This window comes from Schistocerca serialis, chromosome 4, assembly GCF_023864345.2.
Source record: "Schistocerca serialis cubense isolate TAMUIC-IGC-003099 chromosome 4, iqSchSeri2.2, whole genome shotgun sequence".
NCBI lineage: Eukaryota > Metazoa > Arthropoda > Insecta > Orthoptera > Acrididae > Schistocerca > Schistocerca serialis.
The window spans coordinates 75861953-75886458 of record NC_064641.1 but is presented as its reverse complement, the minus strand read 5'-3'; positions in this window follow the sequence as shown (position 1 = coordinate 75886458).

Genomic DNA, 24506 nt, shown 5'->3' with positions numbered 1-24506 from the left:
ATGTAGCTGAAGGCTATGCTAACTATCGTCTCGGCAAATGAGAGCGTAATTTGTCAGTGAACCATTGCTAGCAAAGTCGGCTGTACAACTGGGGCGAGTGCTAGGAAGTCTCTTTAGACCTGCCATGTGGTGGCGCTCGGTCTGCAATCACTGACAGTGGCGACACGCAGGTCCGATGTATACTACCGGACCGCGGCCAATTTAAAGGCTACCACCTAGCAAGTGTGGTGTCTGGCGGTGACGCCACACGAACTCATCAATCATAGTCACAAGTGGAGCTGCCGATTTTCCAAATCTTGCTTCACACTCTTGAACTGTTTGTGGATTTTTACCCTGATATATTTCGAAATTTATTAGGTAACCTGCTTGTGTGCATAAAGACCAAACCTTGTATCCAAATCACAATGGTTTTCTCCTTTATAAACTGCTTACAGCCATGACGTCCAAAGTACGTTATTGTTCTTTCATCAGATGAAAGATTCTGCTTGGGATGGAAATGTTTTAGCATATTTGCTTTCAGACGGTCTGTAATGGGACGTAATTTCCACATTTTATCCCCCTCACTTCCTTTTTTCTGACTGTCCTCAAAGTGAAGCAACTGCAGAATCTGTTGAAAGCAGTTTCTTCGCATGGCATTTGAGACCATTTCATTCTTTAGATCACCATCATTGCTCCAAAATGATTGTACACATGGGTGATAGTTGTATCTAGTTACAAGTAAAAGACCAATAAAGACTTTCAACTCTTCCTCAGTAATGTTAGTATTAGGCTTCCCAAGAAATAAGGCATACTTTCCTGACTCATCACAAATATGTTGTAATAGAGCGTCATTGAAAAATTTCTCAAATTGTTCATTGGGTGGCATTCCAAAACAATCCTGGTATTTAGCGGGAGGAAATACTGCAGCAATTGATTCAGATTTGTCTTCCACCCATTTTAAATCTGCGTTCTTGTTGAATGATGGAATTGTACATGTAGACCTCGTTGACTGAACACATTGTAACTTCACTGAAGGCTTGCAAGATGGTTTGTTTATAATATCTCCATTATTAGTACTCACAGTTCGTTGAGAACATTCTAAAACTTCAGCCAAAATTTTGTCATCTATTTGAATTTCTGCTTCCATGTTTTGTTGTGATTTCATTTGTTCAATAGCTCAATACGGCTGCCACTTTTCATAACTATTTCACAATTACCTTTTAACTGTCCACAGCACACATTATCTGGTAACCCACCTTCTTCATCTCCCTCATCCTCTTCTCTGCTAACATCTCCATATTCGGGTTCAGAGAGTTGTAAATACAATGCTGTTGGCTCGTCATCTTCACCCATAATTTCCCCGAAGTAATCAAGGGCTTCTTTCAGTGAAATGAGCCTAAAATAACGTGAAAACAGGGAGAAAGTTATCCATCTATTGTAATCAAGCTTCAGTTCTAAATAAACTATTCAAAACACCGTAAAATATGTAATAGCGTACCAAAAATGTCAACAATAGGGAGAAGCTCTTTATGACCTAGCATTGCCATATGGCAACAAAAATACAATATACCATAAAACTACTTTTAAAATAGTTTTTTTGGGAAATGACAATACTAAAATAAACACACATGTATCAACAAGAATCTCCAATAAGTATAATTACTGCATTGAATACGTAAATAATTCAAAAGTAACTTTTACCTTGTCATATACGAGGGATCATCTTTCTCCGACATCGCGCTGATTTTCCGAGTCTTCTCTCACAGGTGGCAAAGCAACAACTGACCCAAGCTTGTACCAGATGCCTGCTCAAGTTTCCAACAATGTAATTCTGATGCGATTATCTGTGACACAACAAGCGTGTAGCGCCAATTCGCAGAAACAACTACGCTTGTGCTGCGTTGCCATATGGCAGTGCTGGGATGATTTGGGTTAAGTGAGCAGCAAATGTTGTTCTGAGATGTTCTGTATATCTCGTTCTAAAAGTTCTACATGTTTGGCTCACATATACAGATTGACAGCAATTACAAATTAATTGGCAGATACAAGATTGGCTGCATTTATCATGTTACTGGTTTGTCTTCAAAGTCTGTTCTGTATTGTGTTGTTAGTTCAGCATGGTAGCTTGAGTCCTTGTTTCTTCAGTATGTTATCTACACTGTGTGTGACTTTCTTGTTTATATCATTATGTCTCATTTGTTACCTACTGTATGCTGATTTGTTGTGTTGTATGTTTTTGTGTTGTGTGCATGTTTACTGATTATGAGTTATCTGCATCTGTATTTTGTTATTTATTTTAGCTACTGTCTGTGGATTATAGCCATTGTCTTGTGCAGTTTGCTTTGTTGTGGTTGCTCATAGGTGTTCCATTCATTGTGTTTTTTTGTGATATGCAGTGATTGGATTATTTGTTGATAACTGTGCTGGTGTTTGTGGGCTTCCTGTATATTGTGAATTCATGTTTGTTGTTTCTGTTGTGTATCCAAGGTCTGAGAAAACACCTGTTGAAAGACCATAGAAAGCATATATATACAGATATCAAATGATTCTTTTGGCTACATCATCATGTGCTGCACTTCCTCTTCCTACACCCTGTCTCCCACCACCTACCTTCTCAGCTGCACACTCTTTTTATTATTTACATTGCCCTCACTTTTATCACTTTCATAGCTACCCCAGTGGCTGTTGTTGCCTAGGTTGATACGTCTTTTAAGGCATCTAAGTATGGTCCTCATTGTTCCACATCCTGTATGTGATCTCTTGTTTTTTATATTTGTAATTCCTTCTTTACTCCTAGTTTTGTTTTCTGTCTCTTGTGTACTCTTTTATTCTCCTAAGAAACTTCATTTCTGTAAATAGTTCTTTTTGTTTCATTGGAAGCTGTATATTACTTCTGTTTAACAGATTGGGAATGGATATGGTTTTGTAAAATATTGTCTTTGTCACTGTTCTTCGTGTTTTTAAAATTTTGTAAACTGTGCTGTGAATGTAACTGAACTCTTTCTCACTGCATTATCAGTGTCTCCATCTTAAAAAATACATAGTTTTTAACTTCACCCTTCCTATTTGATTAATTATTTTCAGTTACTGTAGTACTGGTTCTGTAAATGCTGCAAATTTAGTACTGTTAAGAGACAGGACTCAGTTTTTGTTGTATTGGGATTTAGTTTTCTGTCCAGACATTCATATTAGTGTTGTCCATGGCTTCCTTAAATTTCTGGGGGCAAATGCTGGGAAGCAGAATGACTGCTGCAATTGAACCAAAAAACTCATATAGTCTACAATAAAATTTTGAGTTCAGTTTATGATTTATGGCTATAAATGTTGTGTATGTTGCTCCTACTTACATGACAGTGATACAGTGATAGAAGATGCAGATTAATCGCTGATGGAAGCAGAGTAGAGTCAAGTAGGGGGGAGTTAATGGAGACAGACTAGAAAGAAGGACTGACAATAAACTTGAGTGATTCAAGGCCTGCGGGGACCGAGGCTGCTCAACAGAAAACCAGAGTCAGTGGTGGATCGTACTGATGTCATGGTACCAGGTCTAGAGAAAAATTTTTTCTTGCGTCACTGACTGCAACTTTAATGGAGTTTTGGGAGAAAATTAGTAAATATACTAAACAAAATAATGGTCAGATCAGCTCCAGTGTTAAACTTGAAGTGGCAAATTTGCACAAGATGTCATAAGCAATTTGGTAAGTGTAGGTTGTAATGGGAACAGCAAGTATAGCTAAAATGTAGCAAATAGTAGATAAAGTGGGTACTGATCTGGATAAAGTGAATAAGGAGTGTGATGCAGGGCACAAGGAAGTGTTAAGTCAAATAAAAGAAGGCAGTGACAAGTAAATATAGTCTTATTGAGTATAAAGAAAATGCTGGAGAGGAGAAAGGGGGGGGGGGGGTTAAAAGGTTACAAAGATAAATAGAAAAAAAATTATATCCTGTAGCTCAGAAGGAAGAGAGGACTCCATCCATCCTGTTGCTTGGTCTTCGCCTGACGTGAGTTGTAGTTGCGAATGTTATATCCTTTTATTTCCATCAATGATTCCTCTTTTTCTTTTGTTCTTTCCCTATCTTTAGAAGATATTTCTTATTCACTTTCCAAAGTAACTGTGTTACCTATGTCTGTGAAATGTTACCTGTGTCTCAATATGCAAAAACTACAGTCCAGTGAAAGAGTCATCTCATTAAACTGGAAATCGCAGGCAGTACAGAACTTGCATGTAACTGAAATATACTGTGAATATTCATGTGTGTACTGTTTGTGTCCATTAGGTTATCACATGTCATGTATATTGTACTGTTAAAGAGCTAGAATAGCAATGGCTTATTCTGCATGGACCACAATATGTTTTATTGATAACCAGATGTGTCTCATAACCCAACTTCAGAATCTGAACAGTACTAAAGTGGCCATTGTTTCATGTACCTGCAATACATAAGAGGAAAACTGCTGAACTTTGTGGATAACAAAATGCTATGACTGAATGTATGGATATACAGTTAGTGTATCAAAAGGAGGGTTCACTATAGAAAACTAAAATTATGTTATCTTCAAAAGATGAAATTGAGGTACTGCTGATGGGCACATGTTAAAATACATTACAAAATTTGACAACAATTGCAGCACTCGTGGAATTGTATAGGGAGGACTAACTTTACCTTAAAGCAGCAGATTTCCTTTTTTTTCCCCCGTAATGGAGGCACAATAATAGCAGTGTCATATATGTGGTTGGACTGTGGTGATGACTACCTATACAAACAAGCTTAGTGCCATAGTATACTGTATTGCTGTGGTCCACCATTGAAAAAAAGAGATGTTTCAACTGCTAAAAAGAGGATATAGCATTAGCTGCAGTCACTGTCTTAGGACTAAAGTTCACTCTTAGTACTACGTTTCACCAAGATACTATCTGCTTTGCAATATATTCAAGCAAAACTTTAACTTAACACTTTGTTGTCAGCAATTTCCAAGCTTCCGTCACGGCATAACACTCACCATTTCATCAGTAACACCCATGTTAACCGTACTTGTTACCAATACACTGCACATTGATTGAAACTGTTAAAAGCAAGACTGACCATCATCTTGGTCAATTTGTGACACTGAACTGTGAATTCTGATGAATACATACTGCTAGGCAGGCGCATATTCACTCCACTTTTTCAGCATTGGAACATGAAGAAGCTGTTAATTGTTATTAATGATGGCTTCAAGAGAACTTTTTTGTGTGGTGTGTGCTAGATTTATGTCGATATTTGTAGTCTCAGTGTGGCACATGTTTTAACTTACAATGAATCTTCACTTCACTGAATACTCTGAAAAAGAGAAAGAAATTTCATTATTATATTACTGTAAGTCATACACAAGATAAAGCTCGTTCTCTGATATTCATTTATGGTTTTGCAGTTTTCTTATATGAAGACTGCGGAAAAATGGGCTAACTCTCAAACGTAAAAGCTTAGAGATAAGTGTTGCCATCCGTTGCTGGGTATGGGAACTATCAAAATTAACATTGCTCTCACGCCTAAATATCCTAATGTGATATTTAGGGGTGAGGCCGGTGTGAATTTTGATAGTTCCCGTAGCCAGCAACAGATGGCAACACTTATCTCTAAGCTTTTACGTTTGAGGGTTATCCCGTTTGGCCATGTGTGTCTTCATATATAGCATGTATTAACGCAACAATGGAAAAAGGGTCTCCATCTCATTTGTTTTAGCTGTGTGCCTCCACATTTTCAGGGATATGTAAATAGCTGTTGTTTATTACTTTAGTTCATCTACACCTACATGACTACTCTGCAGTTCACACAAGTGCTTCACAGAGGTTATCTTTAGCAATAAAGAAAAGAGTTTCATTGCAATATCATTCAGTAGAAAAGTGCATTTAGTCGCCCCTAACACATAGTTCATCATAGTTCAGTAAGCAAGAGCTGTAAAAATAATGTAGGAAAATAGAATATATATTTCTATACACAATTTCATGCTATTCAGTTTATTTCCTGTAAAGCAAAAGTATCTTAACCACATTATATTATGTGAGTTACCAGTGAACTAAAATGTGTTATGACTTAAAACTGGATTCAGTGATATGATTTGGTGCCAGTTTTGTGACTTAGTATATTTTTTCTATTGATTCAAGCAAGCAGTTTTACAAGGGTTGTCCAATGTTGTGTAAACCATACATGTTCACTCCACCCTGCCCCAACACACTCATTCATATAATTTACTGGGACTACTTCCAGTCATGTCCTGAATTGTATATAACGTATGTCTTGTGAAAGACTGCTGTAAGTGTGGACACTCAAATATTTACAGCATGATGACCTCTGCCTAGTTTGTTGTCTGTGTTGGATGTCACTGATATGATTTGTAATTCATGTTTAATACAAAATTTCAAGATTGGAGATTGGAAAATAATTCGAAAATAGATTCAGAAAGTATGATCATATCTGAAATATGTTTCTGCAGAATCTCTTAGAATCTGTATAAATAACAGCTAGAAAATGTAAAAACAAGGCAATGTTATATGAATGTGGTGAATTGTGGTTCATATTTTAAAAAAAGTAAGAAAGAAAGGAGGAAAGAAAATGTGGCAGTGAGAATAATTTGCCAGTCTCTATGTTATGCAGATTTTAAACTTGTGTTTTCACAGAGACTCACTACAAAAATTAAAACAACTTTAGTCTAATGTAAAATTATTTGTTCCAGGAATACTGCTACTGAAAGATTGGCTGCCACTGCATGCTGCAGCATGGAGGTACGGGATTGATCAACGCCCAAAGTTTCAGCATGTGTGTCCCAGGTGTAAGAAACAATATAAGTTTCAAACGTCTCTTGCCCGTCACCTTAAATATGAATGTGGTAAAGAACCAACTTTTTCATGCCCAGTGTGTCCGTACAGAGCAAAACAAAAGGCACCAATGCAGAGACATGTCTTGCATGTTCATGGCTTAACATATTGACCATTTCTAAGTAGAAAATCTAGTATTTACACTGGAAAATTAACTGTGGTTTGTTTCATTATTTGTGAAAGAAGAGTAGTGATCATGATTTTCATCGTGGTATGAATGCAGAAAATTGTTATATTTTTAGTCGACACTCCTTAGTATAATTTTTGCAGATAGAGGTATGGTGTGAAAGACCACCACCTAAACAGTGTGTCTGGTGTGTCTGTTGTGTGTTTGTTTTTGTTACATACAGAATTTGTATATTGTCTAGTGTGCTCAACGTAGTTGTGAAGTGTGTCGAAACTCACTCATGGAAACAAATATTATTAACACATGGGTGTGAGTCAGCAACATAGCCTTAGGGTTTTATTGTGTAAATGAGAGTTTCATCCCCACATGTCCAACTATAATATAGATTTTTTTTCTATTCTTAATTGTTTTGTGATCTGATTTAATTTAACAGTTTGGTTTGTCACAATTAGTTTTTTTTTTAATTCCTTTTCCTAATGATGCCAATTTTTATGTATTTGTGTTATTTTCTTTAATTTTAAGTAAGTTTATTTACTGGATTGGGCTCTTGACTGGCTTTTTTCAATCCTGGTGATTCACTCTGCCAGCAGCAGCTATTCCCCCATCCTCTCTCTTATTCACCTGTCTAAACCAAAAATACTTGATAGATGAAATAGTGTGTCTATTTCTGTCCACTGTTTATACCAATACTAAATGGTATTTTTAGTGTGACTTTCTGATATGTGTGTTAACAGTAAGAATGGAATACTAATATTTTTTGTTGGCGCTTTAAAGCTGACAGCAAATTTTACGCAGCAAGTGATGTTTATCATGTGTTATTGCGTGATTTCAAAACTTGTTGACTCTCCTTCTGATATTGGAATCCTGGAACATCCTACTGTCATGACTGATTATTTTAAACTAAATATACCGCAGTGTCAAAATGCTTGCTTACATAGTTCTCATAAGCTGATGTTTAGATGTCATGAGGTGCCCAACCTGCATTTGTTGCCTCAAAGTTGTACTGTTCTCAGCAATGGCTTGTATTTCTCAACCTTAAATTTTACTATAGGCTGTGAAACTCTAGTTGTCCTCTTTAATATTGGGATTAGCCCACCTGAAACTGCCTGAATGGGAACTACAGCAGTTAATTTTGTACTACTTTGGACAAGTCACTTGAAACTTATCAAAATAAACCTTTGCTCTATGTGAAGTGGGACAGGATACTGTGAATTATTTAAATTACAAGTATTACATTTTAATACGTGGTTGTGCAGAAATAAAAACTATGTTGTAGCTGCCATTCCAAGACACAGAGAAAGCGTTATCTCTTTATTGGATGTATGATGTATAGTGTCAAAGTGAGTTTGTGAAGACATCGTTAGATTAGAGAGATCTCCATAGTTTTATTTTGACATTTTGATAATATTGGTTGTCAAGATTGGTGGAGGTATGTACATGTGGACAATCATGTTAAAAAAAGATTCCTGCCACCAGAAAGTACATTATAATATTAAGGAGATTTGTTTTTGCAATGTCATTTATATGATCTGAAATAGCAGACTTAAGAGCTGTATGGAGACTGCCACAAATATTTATAGTCTAAGTTTGTACAATAATGTTAGGCTTACTTTTTGTTATGTTATTTGCCATAAAAACATGGTCGAGTCAAAACCAGGAAATTAAAGAAACTATTAAACATATACATATTTATTTTTATTAGTGCTATAAATAACAGTAATGATGATAATAATATTAATAAAGTTAAGTGGTCAAAGAAATTTTTGAGCATTGATATCAAATCATATCAGTTTATTTCTCTGAACATCCATCTATTGTACTGTGTTCAAAATACCGGAAAAAAAAAACATAAAACTGCATCTTGTTCTAAGTGTAGAGGACAAAACAGTTTTATAACACCAACAGTATAAATTAAGGAATTCTCATTATCTTAATTTGAAGCATGAATTGCAACTATACTGTTAGAAAAAGGTCATCGTCTGAAAATGTCACACACTCTCCAATTTGAGACCTTGGAGTAAAATGTTCTTCTTGATTCTCTGATGTCAATCAAATAATTTGATATGTATATTAATCATAAATATAATGTGATTTGGAAATAAATGTTTGTTTACGTAGAGGTAGGTAACATATGTTAATAGAAGATGGCAATTAATTTCTTATGTATATTTTTGTGTGAATTAGAAATACTGTGACAAGATAGGAAGTTTTTTTTATCTTTGAGTCAAACATTAATTATTTGGAGTTCACCTAAAGTGCTGAAGACTCGTAAGTGATCTTAGCAGTTTTTAACATAGACTGATTTTCTCATGTTACTTTATTGATAACTGGAGCAGTAGTGTTTTAATGTATGAAATATGAAAATTATATTTGACCATCATATCAAATCATCTTTTTATTTCAGTGACTTTCTGTTAACACTTTCTCCATGCGATGTAATCATTACAGCTCTTTGAACTCTCTCATCTCACTTTCTTTGAATGTTTGGCTTTCTGAACACAGAGCCAAATTAGATGAGTATATCTAATCTCTACTGAAAAGTGTAAAGTATGAAAACTGAAAAGTTGAAATTTGAAGTAATACAGATTTCAGGCGTCTACCTGTTTGCTATCAAGACTGTAACACATTCAGCACGATTGTGAAACAGTGATAATCCCTAATGGAAGTATGGTCAGTGAGCAACATTTATGCACTGGATCTGCTGTAGGTGTTAAACTTAAGTTAATTATTGTACTGCATATTTTGTTCTGTTTTCAGTGTGAAGCATACAGAAACACAAAATCTTTAAATGTCAAAGTTGGAATAGTTTAGATAACAGCAACAAATTGGTTATTTTTTTTAAAATAATATTATGTTAACTTTTTCATAAGTTTCTTTTTAAATTTTGCTCTGGAGCTAAACATCTAGATTTCTGACTCCCATATGCATTTAACGTGCTATGCTGTGTGCCAATTTTCATATATAAATATGTATTATTCTGTTCTCTTATTAGCTGTTTCATTGCTTTTGTTCAGTTTGCTTTTTCCACACTTTGGTAATAATTGCAACCACATTAGCTGGTTACTGCCCTAGGGATACTCCTATTGGGAAGTGACTGGTATTTTTAAATTTTTGGCTTTCATTGTTGTGTTTGTTTATTTATTGTTTTATTTATCAGTAGGATGTTGTATATTTGTGTGTGAGACATTCCCTTATTGCCGTAAAAGAAGAATGGCTAGGTTTTCCGTAAATTCATTCAGTAACTACTAATTTCAGTAGTGTTTCAGTTGACTTCATTAAAACATCATTCCCAATGTTTTAAACAATACACTTGGTCACATAAAAGAAAAAAAGAAAGAAAAAATGAATTACGTTCCTGAATATTTTCAAGGGTTGCTTTCAGTAAACTTGCAAAAAAGTGATTTACAGCAAAGTATATATTTGCAAGTCAACTGGCATTTACAGCAATGAATATGTTTATAATCTACCAGTATGAATAATTTAAATATGAAATCATTGGTTTGCTCCAATAAAAATTTATCAACATTTTCTAAATTGTTATTGAAATTATTGCGAGCTTTAACTGTTGTTAAAAATATTGCAAAATTCATTTGTGTTACAAAAATTGCAGTACCATCAAGAAATTATCATAAAATTTAAAATTTCAAAAAAATTCAAAATTTCAACTGCACATGACTTACAGTGATAAACTTTGTCCAGCAAATGTAGACAAACTGGCATTTACCAAATGCAGTATATATTACATCAAACTGAAGAAGATATAAGTGCTGCCTTTTGGAACCACGTATTCATTAATCAGGTTTACAAGAAATGCATTTTTCAAGTCTTCAGTAACAAAATTATCCAGGACATGGGTCATAAGAGAGATGGCAGATGAGGACATGAAGGAAATAAACAGTTGTGGTGACATGTCATAGTTTTTGTACTTATTATATTTTTGTATTATTCAAGGTTGTTGAACAACACACGATAATTAAGACAGCAGTCAATCTCGCTCAAAGTTCTTTGTTTCCTGCTACATACCAAAATTCTTCTTACCCAAATAATATTACTTTCCATTTTTTAGATTGCAGGATCGGCTTGCTCCATCTCTAGAAGGAAAAGATAACAACATATGTAGAACAATAATAATAACTGTGATAAACTTCATATCTATCTGTTTTTAATAGTTTTCATTAAATCACCTCTGAGTAGCACAGAACATCTATATAAGGTAGACAAATAAAAAATCAAATTCTTCTCTCACGTAAAATATACTTAAACTTTCCAGAATCCAACACTTTATTTTAAAAATTCTGTAACTACTTTATCTGTCTTCTCATCTGGTAAAAATAAAATATATCTCTAGATAAAAATAATATTCAACATCTCAATAAATCAGTACATTACTTCCATTAATATATAACTTTTAATGTGAGTAAGCAACACCAACTCTCATACAACTTTTATTATCTTCAAAGTTGGCTGACAAAGTCTCAATGACATATCAATAAATAATGAACTAAGATTTCCCAAATTCATTAACATAATGTTATGAATTCATGATATGTCTCTCAGAAAAAGTAGGAACAATGTGATGAATTATTATGCTCCAAAAACATCAAGATACACAGAGACAATATGTGATTGTCGCTCTGAAGGATGATAACGTAATGTGTGTTGGCTTGTGACCATTCGACAGTGCGACCCGTCTTCAAAGGCATCACACATTCTTCATGTGATCAGCCGTTACATGGAAACAGAAAAATACAATTTCTCTAATCACAAAAGATACATACATGTAATTAAAAAGATAATAATAATTATTTGAATAAAATGTGTTGAACATATATGTGATCAGCGATTGTGAAAATTCTTCATCTTCTTCTTCTTGCATTATGGCCTCAGTAAGACCACGGGTAGCCCCTTTGTGGACTGCATTTTCCTCTTGTTTTCCCAGAACCTCTTCATTCTTTCTCTTCTTCCCTCCCACTCTTCTTCAGAGATCTTCAGATTCCATTTCTCCTGTTGGCTCCACTGGTGACACTCTGATCTTTTCCTGTATTCTTCTTTGTCATTGATCTCCGGCATATTGGTCATTGTATATTTGTTCCTTCAATTTTCCTTTCCTTCAACCTTGATCCCCAATTCCAACCAGTCCTTCCGAAGTTCAACAACCCACTTGGTTCCTGTCTTTCCCCATATCCTCCCCGTTGTTTCCCACACTCTTTTCGTCATTCTGTCCATACTCATCCTACATGTCCAGCAAATCTTGCTCTTTTGAGTGTGATTTCCCCAGATATTGTTCTCTTGTTCTGGTACAATTCTTCCCTAGGTCTTCTTTGCATCCACCTCTCTTCACATCTTTTGGGACCTAGTATTTTTCTCAGTATTTTTCTCTCTTCTTTCTTTAGTTGATCTGCCCCGTTTCTTCCTAGTGTCATCATCTCAGCAGCATATAATACTGCATTCCTTACCGTTGCCTTGTAGTGACTTATCTTTTCCTCTGTGGATATATTCTTTTTATTATATATCTCTCTCGTCATGCAGAAGGCTGACCTCATCTTCTTTATCCTCTCTGTTATTCCCTCCTTGCTCCTGTTCCTTCCTGTTATAAATTCTCCCAGGTATTTAAATTTGTCCACCATTTGCACAGTGCCTTCCGGTGTTTCCCAGTCTGCAGTGGTATTCAATGTCTTTTTCTTGTTATAGGCCATCCTTAGTCCCACCTTTCTGGCTATCTTACTTAAGTTGCCGAGTTGTGTCTTTGTGTCTTTTTCCGTCTTGCTTACTATTGCTATGTCATCTGGAAAGGCTAGACAGTCCACTTGAGCCCTGTTGTCCTTTTTGTCCCCCACATGGGTCTTTGGTATTCCCATTTCCTCGTTTATTGCTCTCCACTGCCTGATCACTTCGTCCAGTGCTATATTGAACAACAGTGGTGACAATCCATCTTCCTGTTTAACACCAGTCTTGATCTCAAATTCTTCTGACAGCGCCCCTCTGAATTTGACCCTTGCTTTTGTGTCTGTCAGAATTTCTTTTATGAGTTCTTGTGTAGTTCCATCAAGTCCTCTGTTCTTCAGGATCCTAACAAGAGTCTGCCTGTCGATGGAGTCATGTGCCTTCGTGAAGTCCACGAAGGTTATTACTGTCTTTTTGTTTTTTAATGCCCTATGTTCTATCAGTTGCTTCATGATAAATATCTGTTCTATACAACTTCTTCCCTTCCTGAAACCCACTTGGTAGTCACCAAGTATACTTTCTGCCTGTTCATTTACTCTCGTGAGCAATAGTTTTGACAGCACCTTGTATCCGACCTCTAGTAGTGATATTCCTCTATAGTTGTTTGCATCTCTCTTGTCCCCCTTCGTATGTCTTGGTACTACAATTGCATTCTTCCATCCTTCTGGCAACTTCTTTGTTCACCAGATCTGCTGAATTATGTTGGTCATGTTGTCTATTGCTTTGTTGCCTCCCCACTTTTTTATCATCTGGGCTGCTATACCATCTTCTCCAGTTGCCTTATTAGTCTTTAGATCGCTTATGGCTTGTGCGACTTCATCCCTGGTTGGAGGATGTGACTCTCTCTCTTGTGTGTCAGTCCCCAATTCCAGCTCTTCTTGAGGTGGTTCACAGGTCAGCAGGTCGTGAAAGTGCTCTGCAAAAATCTGACAGTTCTCCTTCACACAGACAGCCAGCTCTCCTTTCTTATCTCTTATAAACAGTTCTCTACCCTTGTATCCAATCAGACTCTTTTTGAATTTCCCAAAAGAGTGTCTGCTGTTGTTTTCCGTGAAGTTGGTCTCAATCTCATCCAGTTCCTGCTTCATCTTTTGTCTTCTGGTCCGTCTTATTGTTCGGGCAGCTTCCTTTCTTGCTCCTAAGGAAACTTCCCATTTTTCCGGGTCCTTCTTGCTGCTCCAGTCTCTCCAGGCTTTCCTCTGAGTCTCTACCGCTTCCTCACATTCCTTGTTCCACCACCAGTGCTTCCTTTCCCCATAGTTCAGCCTGTTTCACCATATTTCGCTTCATGTCGTCCCATTCATTGAATGATTCAATTCCTTCCCCATATCTGGATTGATTGTGTCTTAATTTGCCTCTGTATACATTTATGTTTTCTGTTCTTCTATTCGTGTGTGGCAGTCTGTCCCTGTCTGGAATCCAAAGGCACTTAACTTCTATAAGATAGTGATCCGATTCTATTCTTGTGTTCTTTCTGACCTTTGTGTTCATGATCTCTTTAGCATTTGTCCAGCTGATTGCTATGTGGTCAATTTGTTATTCCCCAAGGTGGGTGCATGGATTTGCCCATGTCTTTTTCTTACACGGTTTGGCCCTGAAATGTGTTGTCATCAATCTCATTTTGTGCTCTCGACACAGTTCAATTAGTCTTTCTCCATTTTTATTTGTCTGCTGGTGTGCAGGGTACTCGCCCACTACTCCTTTATGTTGCTTCTTTCTTCCAATCTGTACATTATAATCTTCTACGAGTATCTTTACATGCCTATATGGTATGTTTTTCAGTGTATCATCTAGCTCTTCCCAGTAGCTATCTGCAACTTTCTTGTCTTTCCTGTTTTTGTCATTTGTAGGTGCATGTGCATTTATTATTGTATACTTTTTGTTCCCTGCTTGAAATGTCAGTGTTGATATCATTTCTGACCTGCTCTTCGTTTCAGTTATGCCATCCTCATTTCTCTTGTCTACTATGAACCCTGTACCAAAGCATCTAGGTGCATGTCTTTCCTTTCCCACTTTAACTCCTGGTTTCCCCTTCAGTATTATGAAGCCTTCTGACTACACTGTATCTTCATCAGTGTATCTTGTTTCTTGCATTGCTGATATTTCAATGCTTCTCTCTTTCATCTCATTTATTACCTGTTTAAGTTTACCAGTCTTAATCATTGTCTGTACATTTATGGTTCCAATTCTGAAAGTCTTTTTAGTTTTAATCTTCTTTTAGGTTCTTGGGAGCTCCGACTCTTCTGTTATGCACTTTTTGGCAGGTCCCCCAGAATCCGAATGCCCGCTTGCGTCGACCTTGCTCAACGGGTGATTGTCCCCCTAGGGTAATCTCGATTCCATAGTGCGATCCATTCCATGAGCTAAACAATTTTTTTGATGGGACAGCTCATGTCCGTCCAGTTATACGACTGTAGTTGTTAGCCCCCAGAAGATGGGTTCAGGCCGCCCCTGACATGGGGACACAGACGCCTTTGGTAGCTGCCCCTAACATGAAGTACAGCTGCTACCTGATTTGTTTCAGTGGCTCTTCCACTCTCTCTGCCGTTGGGAAGCGACGTTCCTTTTCCGCCTTCGAGACTGTTGACTGGGCTTTGCCTGTAACCCTAGGTAGGAGCCCTAACTGGGTGCTACCATCCGGAGCCAGATGGACCCAGGTTTTTTTACGAGGTTGTTACTCCTCCCCCTCCTCCTTACCCATGGCTTGTTAGATGGGGCACCGGGCTTGGAACTGGCAATGGCAGAGTTCGATTGCGAAAATTGAGTGTCACAAATAAATTTCCGATATCTTGCCACATATTAATTGATTCCTTTCTCCCTTTATTTGATTATAGGCTCATTTATTGATGTCCCTTTCATTAATAACCATGTTACTGATACTTAGTGTTTTTTGAATGTACATCAAGCTTGACACCCCCCAGGGGGCTCACATCTCTTTTGTGAGTACGTGCTTGGCCACCACGGGGCCCCAGCCCTTGCAGTGCTACTTCCCTTTCTATGCTGCAAGTCTATCTTTCTCCTATTCTGGTTTTTCCTCTCTACCTTTCTGTTGGATGGTCTTCTTGGTGCCAATTGTGCTTGGACCTGGTTTGTGTTTTGGACCTTCATTTTCTTATCTTCTACAACATTTCGTTATTAATTGTGTGGTCCTCTTGTTGCTGGATTTCCCTTGCTACTTCTTTTCTAAATTTCACAGAAGTGCACGTCATGCATGGAAGGCTGCCCAGTGTGGTGTGTATTCCAAAATTTTGCCTTTTTCTCTTTCTACCCTTCTTTCTTGTAATGGCTACCACCCAGTAGTCACACCATTGTGCTGGGGAGGGGGGGGGGGGGGGAGTAGGTCGCATTGTCAAGTGGGTAGCCCCCACACAGGGATCACACTGTTGGTGCCTGATTTGCTGAAAGCTCCCCACACAAGCCTTGTGCCCCTCCCCCGCCCCCCCCCCCCCCCCCCAATCTGGGTCAGTGGCATGAAACCTTTCCCTGTTCACCTGACTGCACCGTTTTAAAACGTGAAAAGAAAATCGAGGAATACAAGACCCTTGACCACCTCACATATCAAGAGGCCAAGAAGAAATGCAGTCACCTACTTTGTATGCATGTAACAGTGAAATCTCCTACTACTATGAAACAATGAAATCTCCTACTACTATGATGACATTGCCTTCTTTAGTGACTGCGCCATCACCCTCTGTGTCGTCTATGTCAGGCCTCGGGGCTGTCCTACTGCTTCTCCCACACACCCCTTAGGGATCATCGACTCCCTATCCTCTGGAGATGACAGTCTCCAGAGAAGCAGCATCCTACTCCAGCACCCCTTACCAGGAAGGGGTCCTTTGGGACACTCCCTTCCCAGAGCTCTACTGCCCTGCAGCTGGATGCCAACAGGTGGCTGTAGGAGCCAAATCATCTAAGGACAAAAAGTTTTCCTCCTAAAGCAGGGAGATTCTGATGGCTCCCATGCCATTACACTTCACATGTTCCACCTCTGTACCCAAGGCAGTATTCCTGTTGGCACCTATAGCTCCAGCAACCTCCCCCCCCCCCCCCCCCCCCCCCCCCCCCCCACACACACACACACACACACATGCCTCGATTCGAAACAAATGTGTATTGATTGAATATCTTCACAGCCAGTGGCAACAGGCAGCACTGAGGCATGGCGTGCCTCCTCGGTCCCTTCACACCCCAACAGGATACTGGTAGCATGATGCAATGGGACTGTAGCAGTTTTTTTCACCAAGTGACTGAACTACATCATCTTTTATTCACTTTCCCTGTTTTTTGTGTGACCCTCCAGGAAACTTGTTTCCCAGCCATGAGGACCCCTCCCCTCCATGGCGGTGGGGGCTATTTTAAGAATTGCACTGACAATGAAAGAGCATCAGGTGGTGTTTGCGTGTATGTTCTACATCTACATCTACATCTATACTCCGCGAGCCACCTTACGGTGTGTGGCGGAGGGTACTTATTGTACCACTATCTGATCCCCCCTTCCCTGTTCCATTCACGAATTGTGCGTGGGAAGAGCGACTGCTTGTAAGTCTCCGTATTTGCTCTAATTTCTCGGATCTTATCGTTGTGATCATTACGCGAGATATATGTGGGCGGTAGTAATATGTTGCCCATCTCTTCCCGGAATGTGCTCTCTCGTAATTTCGATAATAAACCTCTCCGTATTGCGTAACGCCTTTCTTGAAGTGTCCGCCACTGGAGCTTGTTCAGCATCTCCGTAACGCTCTCGCGCTGACTAAATGTCCCCATGACGAATCGCGCTGCTTTTCGCTGGATCATGTCTATCTCTTCTATTAATCCAACCTGGTAAGGGTCCCATACTGATGAGCAATACTCAAGAATCGGACGAACAAGCGTTTTGTAAGCTACTTCTTTCATCGATGAGCCACATTTTCTTAGAATTCTTCCTATGAATCTCAACCTGGCGCCTGCTTTTCCCACTATTTGTTTTATGTGATCATTCCACTTCAGATCGCTCCAGATAGTAACTCCTAAGTATTTTACGGTCGTTACCGCTTCCAATGATTTACCACCTATGGCATAATCGTACTGGAATGGATTTCTGCCCCTATGTATGCGCATTATATTACATTTATCTACGTTTAGGGAAAGCTGCCAGCTGTCGCACCATGCATTAATCCTCTGCAGGTCCTCCTGGAGTACGTACGAGTCTTCTGATGTTGCTACTTTCTTGTAGACAACCGTGTCATCTGCAAATAGCCTCACGGAGCTACCGATGTTGTCAACTAAGTCATTTATGTATATTGTAAACAATAAAGGTCCTATCACGCTTCCCTGCGGTACTCCCGAAATTACCTCTACATCTGCAGATTTTGAACCGTTAAGAATGACATGTTGTGTTCTTTCTTCTAGGAAATCCTGAATCCAATCACAAACCTGGTCCGATATTCCGTAAGCTCGTATTTTTTTCACTAAACGTAAGTGCGGAACCGTATCAAATGCCTTCCTGAAGTCCAGGAATACGGCATCAATCTGCTCGCCAGTGTCTACGGCACTGTGAATTTCTTGGGCAAATAGGGCGAGCTGAGTTTCACATGATCTCTGTTTGCGGAATCCATGTTGGTTATGATGAAGGAGATTTGTATTATCTAAGAACGTCATAATACGAGAACACAAAACATGTTCCATTATTCTACAACAGATTGACGTAAGCGAAATAGGCCTATAATTATTCGCATCTGATTTATGACCCTTCTTGAAAATGGGAACGACCTGCGCTTTCTTCCAGTCGCTAGGTACTTTACGTTCTTCCAGCGATCTACGATAAATTGCTGATAGAAAGGGGGCAAGTTCTTTAGCATAATCACTGTAGAATCTTAAGGGTATCTCGTCTGGTCCGGATGCTTTTCCGCTACTAAGTGATAGCAGTTGTTTTTCAATTCCGATATCGTTTATTTCAATATTTTCCATTTTGGCGTCCGTGTGACGGCTGAAGTCAGGGACCGTGTTACGATTTTCCGCAGTGAAACAGTTTCGGAACACTGAATTCAGTATTTCTGCCTTTCTTCGGTCGTCCTCTGTTTCGGTGCCATCGTGGTCAACGAGTGACTGAATAGGGGATTTAGATCCGCTTACCGATTTTACATATGACCAAAACTTTTTAGGGTTCTTGTTTAGATTGTTTGCCAATGTTTTATGTTCGAATTTGTTGAATGCTTCTCTCATTGCTCTCTTTACGCTCTTTTTCGCTTCGTTCAGCTTTTCCTTATCAGCTATGATTCGACTACTCTTAAACCTATGATGAAGCTTTCTTTGTTTCCGTAGTACCTTTCGTACATGATTGTTATACCACGGTGGATCTTTCCCCTCGCTTTGGACCTTAGTCGGTACGAACTTATCTAAGGCGTACTGGACGATGTTTCTGAATTTTTTCCATTTTTGTTCCACATCCTCTTCCTCAGAAATGAACGTTTGATGGTGGTCACTCAGATATTCTGCGATTTGTGCCCTATCACTCTTGTTAAGCAAATATATTTTCCTTCCTTTCTTGGCATTTCTTATTACACTTGTAGTCATTGATGCAACCACTGACTTATGATCACTGATACCCTCTTCTACATTCACGGAGTCGAAAAGTTCCGGTCTATTTGTTGCTATGAGGTCTAAAACGTTAGCTTCACGAGTTGGTTCTCTAACTATCTGCTCGAAGTAATTCTCGGACAAGGCAGTCAGGATAATGTCACAAGAGTCTCTGTCCCTGGCTCCAGTTCTGATTGTGTGACTATCCCATTCTATACCTGGTAGATTGAAATCTCCCCCTATTACAGTAGTATGATCACGAAACTTCTTCACGACGTTCTGCAGGTTCTCTCTGAGGCGCTCAACTACTACGGTTGCTGATGCAGGTGGTCTATAGAAGCATCCGACTATCATATCTGACCCACCTTTGATACTTAACCCAGATTATTTCACATTCGCATTCGCTAATAACTTCACTGGATATTATTGAATTCTTTACTGCTATAAATACTCCTCCACCATTGGCGTTTATCCTATCCTTGCGGTATATATTCCATTCTGTGTCTAGGATTTCATTACTGTTCACTTCCGGTTTTAACCAACTTTCCGTTCCTAATACTATATGCGCACTATTTCCTTCAATAAGAGATACTAATTCAGGAACCTTGCCCTGGATACTCCTGCAGTTTACCAATATTACGTTAACTTTTCCTGTTTTTGGTCTCTGAGGACGGACGTTCTTTATCAACGATGATAATGTCCTCTCTGGTAAGCCGTCAGGTATTTTATCGTTTCGCCCAAGGGGGGGTCCCTCTAACCTAAAAAACCCCCGTGTGCACGCCACACGTACTCTGCTACCCTAGTAGCTGCTTCCGGTGTGTAGTGCACGCCTGACCTGTCTAGGGGGGCCCTACAGTTCTCCACCCAATAACGGAGGTCGATGAATTTGCAACCATTATAGTCACAGAGTCGTCTGAGCCTCTGGTTTAGACCCTCCACACGGCTCCAAACCAGAGGACCGCGATCGACTCTGGGCACTATGCTGCAGATATTAAGCTCAGCTTGCACTCCGCGTGCGATGCTGGTTGTCTTCACCAAATCAGCCAGCCACCGGAAGGAACCAAGGATGGCCTCAGAACCCAAGCGGCAGGCGTCATTCGTTCCGACATGTGCTACTATCTGCAGCCGGTCACACCCAGTGCGTTCAATAGCTGCCGGAAGGGCCTCCTCCACATTACGGACGAGACCCCCCGGCAAGCACACCGAGTGCACACTGGCATTCTTCCCCGACCTACCCACTATTTTCCTGAGGGGCTCCATAACCCGCCTAACGTTGGAGCTCCCTATAACTAATAGGCCCGCCCTCTGTGACTGTCGGGACCTTGCCGGAGAATCGGCCACTGGCCCAACAGGCGAGGCATCCTGTGGTGGCTCGGAAACGATGTCATCACCACTAGGAAGCACCCCGTACCTGTTGGAAAGGGGTAAGGCAGCTGCCACGCGGCCAGATCCCACCTTCGCCTTTCGGCCAGGCACGCGCGAGCCCACCACTGTCCGCCATTCACCCTGGAGTGATGGCTGACCGGTAAGATGCTCACTGCCGGAAGACGCAGCGACATCAGGGGTTCCATGTGATTCCAAGGCCACCGAAGTAGGCATAGGTCTCACCACAGTTGCCCCAACGCCACTACGAGCCGACGCCTGCGCCTCGAGCTCGATGAGCCTAACAGACAAAGCCTCCACCTGCCCCCGAAGAGTGGCCAATTCTCCTTGCGTCCGCTCACAACAACCACAGTCCCTACACATGTCTATGTTTACCCTACTCTATACGGTGACAAATTCCCAAGATAATCTTCTGAAGAGCTACTCTGATAATCAAGAAACACTCACTGAAATACGAGACGCGAAAACTACGCTAGGTTTTCCCAGAAAAACTATTTAAAAGCTAAGCGCAGCAAATAAGTACAAAAACGCTTTATACAAACAGTACTCGCTGCTGCTGGTGCTCTCGCTCTGGCTGTCACAAGACAACTGCTGATTCAAGTGACTAGTGGCTAACGGCCGCGAAACAAACAAAAGACGGTTTTAGGGCACTTTCTGTTCTAAACGATCAAGAAAACACTAAGAAATCTAACACGAAAACTACGTAAAGTTTTATCAAGAACTGTTAGTTACTATGCAGAGCAGATAAACACAAATAGAATCCCTTCCTTAGTGGAAGGTCGTAAACAAAATGCAAAATAAACGCTTTATACAAACAGTACTCGCTGCTGCTGGTGCTCTCGCTCTGGCTGTCACAAGACAACTGCTGATTCAAGTGACTAGTGGCTAACGGCCGCGAAACAAACAAAAGACGGTTTTAGGGCGCTTTCTGTTCTAAACGATCAAGAAAACACTAAGAAATCTAACACGAAAACTACATAAAGTTTTATCAAGAACTGTTAGTTACTATGCAGAGCAGATAAACACAAATAGAATCCCTTCCTTAGTGGAAGGTCGTAAACAAAACGTTCTGTACTCTGTCTACAGCAAACAAGTGCCTCTCAACAAGACTTTGGAAGCTGTGACCGTTCATGTGAAGAAGTCTGTAGAATTTACCTTCTAATACCTGTGTCTCCCTTCTGACAATGAAACGTCCCAGAATGTTTTGTCTGCGTGGTTTTCTCAGTCCCCCCCTCCACCCCCTCCTCTTTCCACCCTTCCTAATACTGGGTTACTTCAATGCCCATAACCCTTTGTCAAGTGTAAGAATGACACTGGCTGTGGTAAAGTTGTCGAAAACTTTTTCCCTGAGCTCAGTCTGTGACTTTTGAATACTGATGTTACCATACACTTCAGTGTGACATATGGGTCATATTCGGCCGCTGACCTTTCTATTTGTAGCCCAGGTCTTCTCCCATCCATCCATTGGAGAGTCCATGATCACATTTGCAACAGTGATCATTTTCCGATTGTTTTGACCCTCCTCGAAAGTCTCTCTCCAAAGCTGACAGGGTGCTTTGACAACAGCCATTGCCCTCAGCACAACTGCAGCCATTCTATTCGCAGCTGAGACTTAGCGATCCCCTCTTCCTTGGGTGCCCCTGTTGGAAGACAGTATCTTGGTGGACCTCTGAAATCGTTGCAACCATTGGCGATTGCAGGCAAGTTCTCCAGTGTAAAATAATAATAATAATAATAATAATAATAATAATAATAATAATCCATCATGGAAGCAATTCATTGCCTTTAAATGGCTCCATGCTCAGGTCCACCACCTCATAAAATGACAGAAACAAGGATGCTGGGAGCAGGGTGTGGAAACCATTGGACCACATAGCCCCCCTTTGCAGGTTTGGGTGAGGATTTGATGCCTCTATGGATATCAGTAGGCCGTGGGTGTACCTGGTATCTCTATGAATGATGATGTCTACACTGATCCAGACACTGTTGCCAAACATTCTGCTTTTCATTATGCATGAGCCTCTGCACCTGATAATTATCAGCCTGTATTTTGTACCCTCGTCATCTGTAGCGGGTAGAGTCACTTCCTACACCATTTCCTGTATGTCTTGTGGAACCTTATAATGCTCCATTCAGTGAGTGGGAATTCATCAGTGCCCTAACTCTTTGCCCTGACATGGGTCCAGGGCCAGACTGCATCCACAGCCAAACACTCAAACAATCATCAATAATGGATTAACTTCTCATGGTCAGGGTTCATAGTCATGTAGAACATTTTAAAGGAGATTATATTTGCTGTTGATTGTAGAAATTATTTATTTCACAATTGCAATTTTGGGTTTGGGCCATTTTCAATTGGGACTTCAAAAGATTTTGCGTACTGTATTTCTGCAATGAAAAGGCTTGTTTTTGACGATGTCATGTATAGATGTCGGAGAATTTGAAAGTCCGACATGTGCTGAAGCAAAATCTTTTGCAGCACCATTTGAAAATGGCTCAAAACCCAAAATTGCAACTGCGAAACAAATAATTTCTACAGTTATCAGCAAATATGATGTCCTTTAAAAAGTTCTACATGACTGCGAACCATGACCACCTTATTGGTGAATTGCCAGCATCACATCCTTGCCTTTTCAACCATAACAGGATGAGTTCCCTAATCAGTGGCCAGAAAGTGTGATTGTATCATCCCCTTGATATGGACAGTTATCGCCCAATTAACATCACCAATGTTCTCATGAATGTTCTCTGCAAGTTGCTCGATTGTATGGTGATGTGATGGCTGTGTTGGTACCTTGTGTCAGGGGTCTTCAGGTGCCATCCGAGAGCAGTTTTCGCCAAGGCCATTCTCCTGTTGACAGTTTGGTATGCCTAGAATCTGATATTCTGTCAGCTTATGCCTGGTACTGGCATCTTATTGCTGTCTTCCTTTGACTGACATAGGACTTACAAGATGACATGTCATCACCACATCCCTTCTATCCTCCATGTGTGGGTCTCCAGGGTCAACTCCTGATTTTTGTCTCAAACTTCTTGCCTTACTATACTTTCTGGGTTCGACAGCATTCCCCATATACAAGAAAATAGGGTCCCCAAGACTCTGTATAGCGTGTGCCTCTTTTTATAATGGGTATCAATGGTCTAGCTTCAGCTGTGGAGTCTGCAGTGTCACCTTCCTCGTATGCTGATGACTTTTGCATCCACTATTGCTCCTGAACTGTAGGTGTTGTTGAATGCCAACTGCAGGGTGCTGTTCAAATGTGCAGTCCTCGTCTGTCACCCATGGCTTCTGGTTTTCTGCCGCAAAGATGTGTCATGCACTTCTGTTGCTGTCGTTCTGTCTATCCCCAACCTGAAATCTACTCCAAAGACCAAATGCTCAGTGTGGTGTAGTCTTATCATTTTTTCGGACTGGTCATCAGTGCCTGGTTAATGTGGCTTCCTCATCTTCCCCAACTTAAGCAAATGTGCTGGTCACACCTTAACACTCATCGCTGTCTCTGTTACACCAACTGCGGTGAAGACTGTTCTACACTTTTGGTCTCTAAAAGGCTCTGATTCTTTCACACCCTGATTATGGAAGCCTGGCATCATCTTCAGCATTTCAGACACTGGCTGGACCCGATATACCATTATGGTTTCCAACTTGCAACAGGTAGCTTTTGGACTAGCCCTGTGAACAGCCTGGTCACAGAGCTGGCGTCTATCCCATATAGATCGGCCGTCATCAGCTACTGCTCAACTGAGCATCTGAACTACCGTGTACTTTTTCCTGTTAATGAGCTTGACCTCCCATAACAGAGGTCATGGTTTGGCATCATGATTGCAGTTCGCATACAAAATCTCTGCCCTGAACTCCATCTTTCTCCACTGTTGCTTTG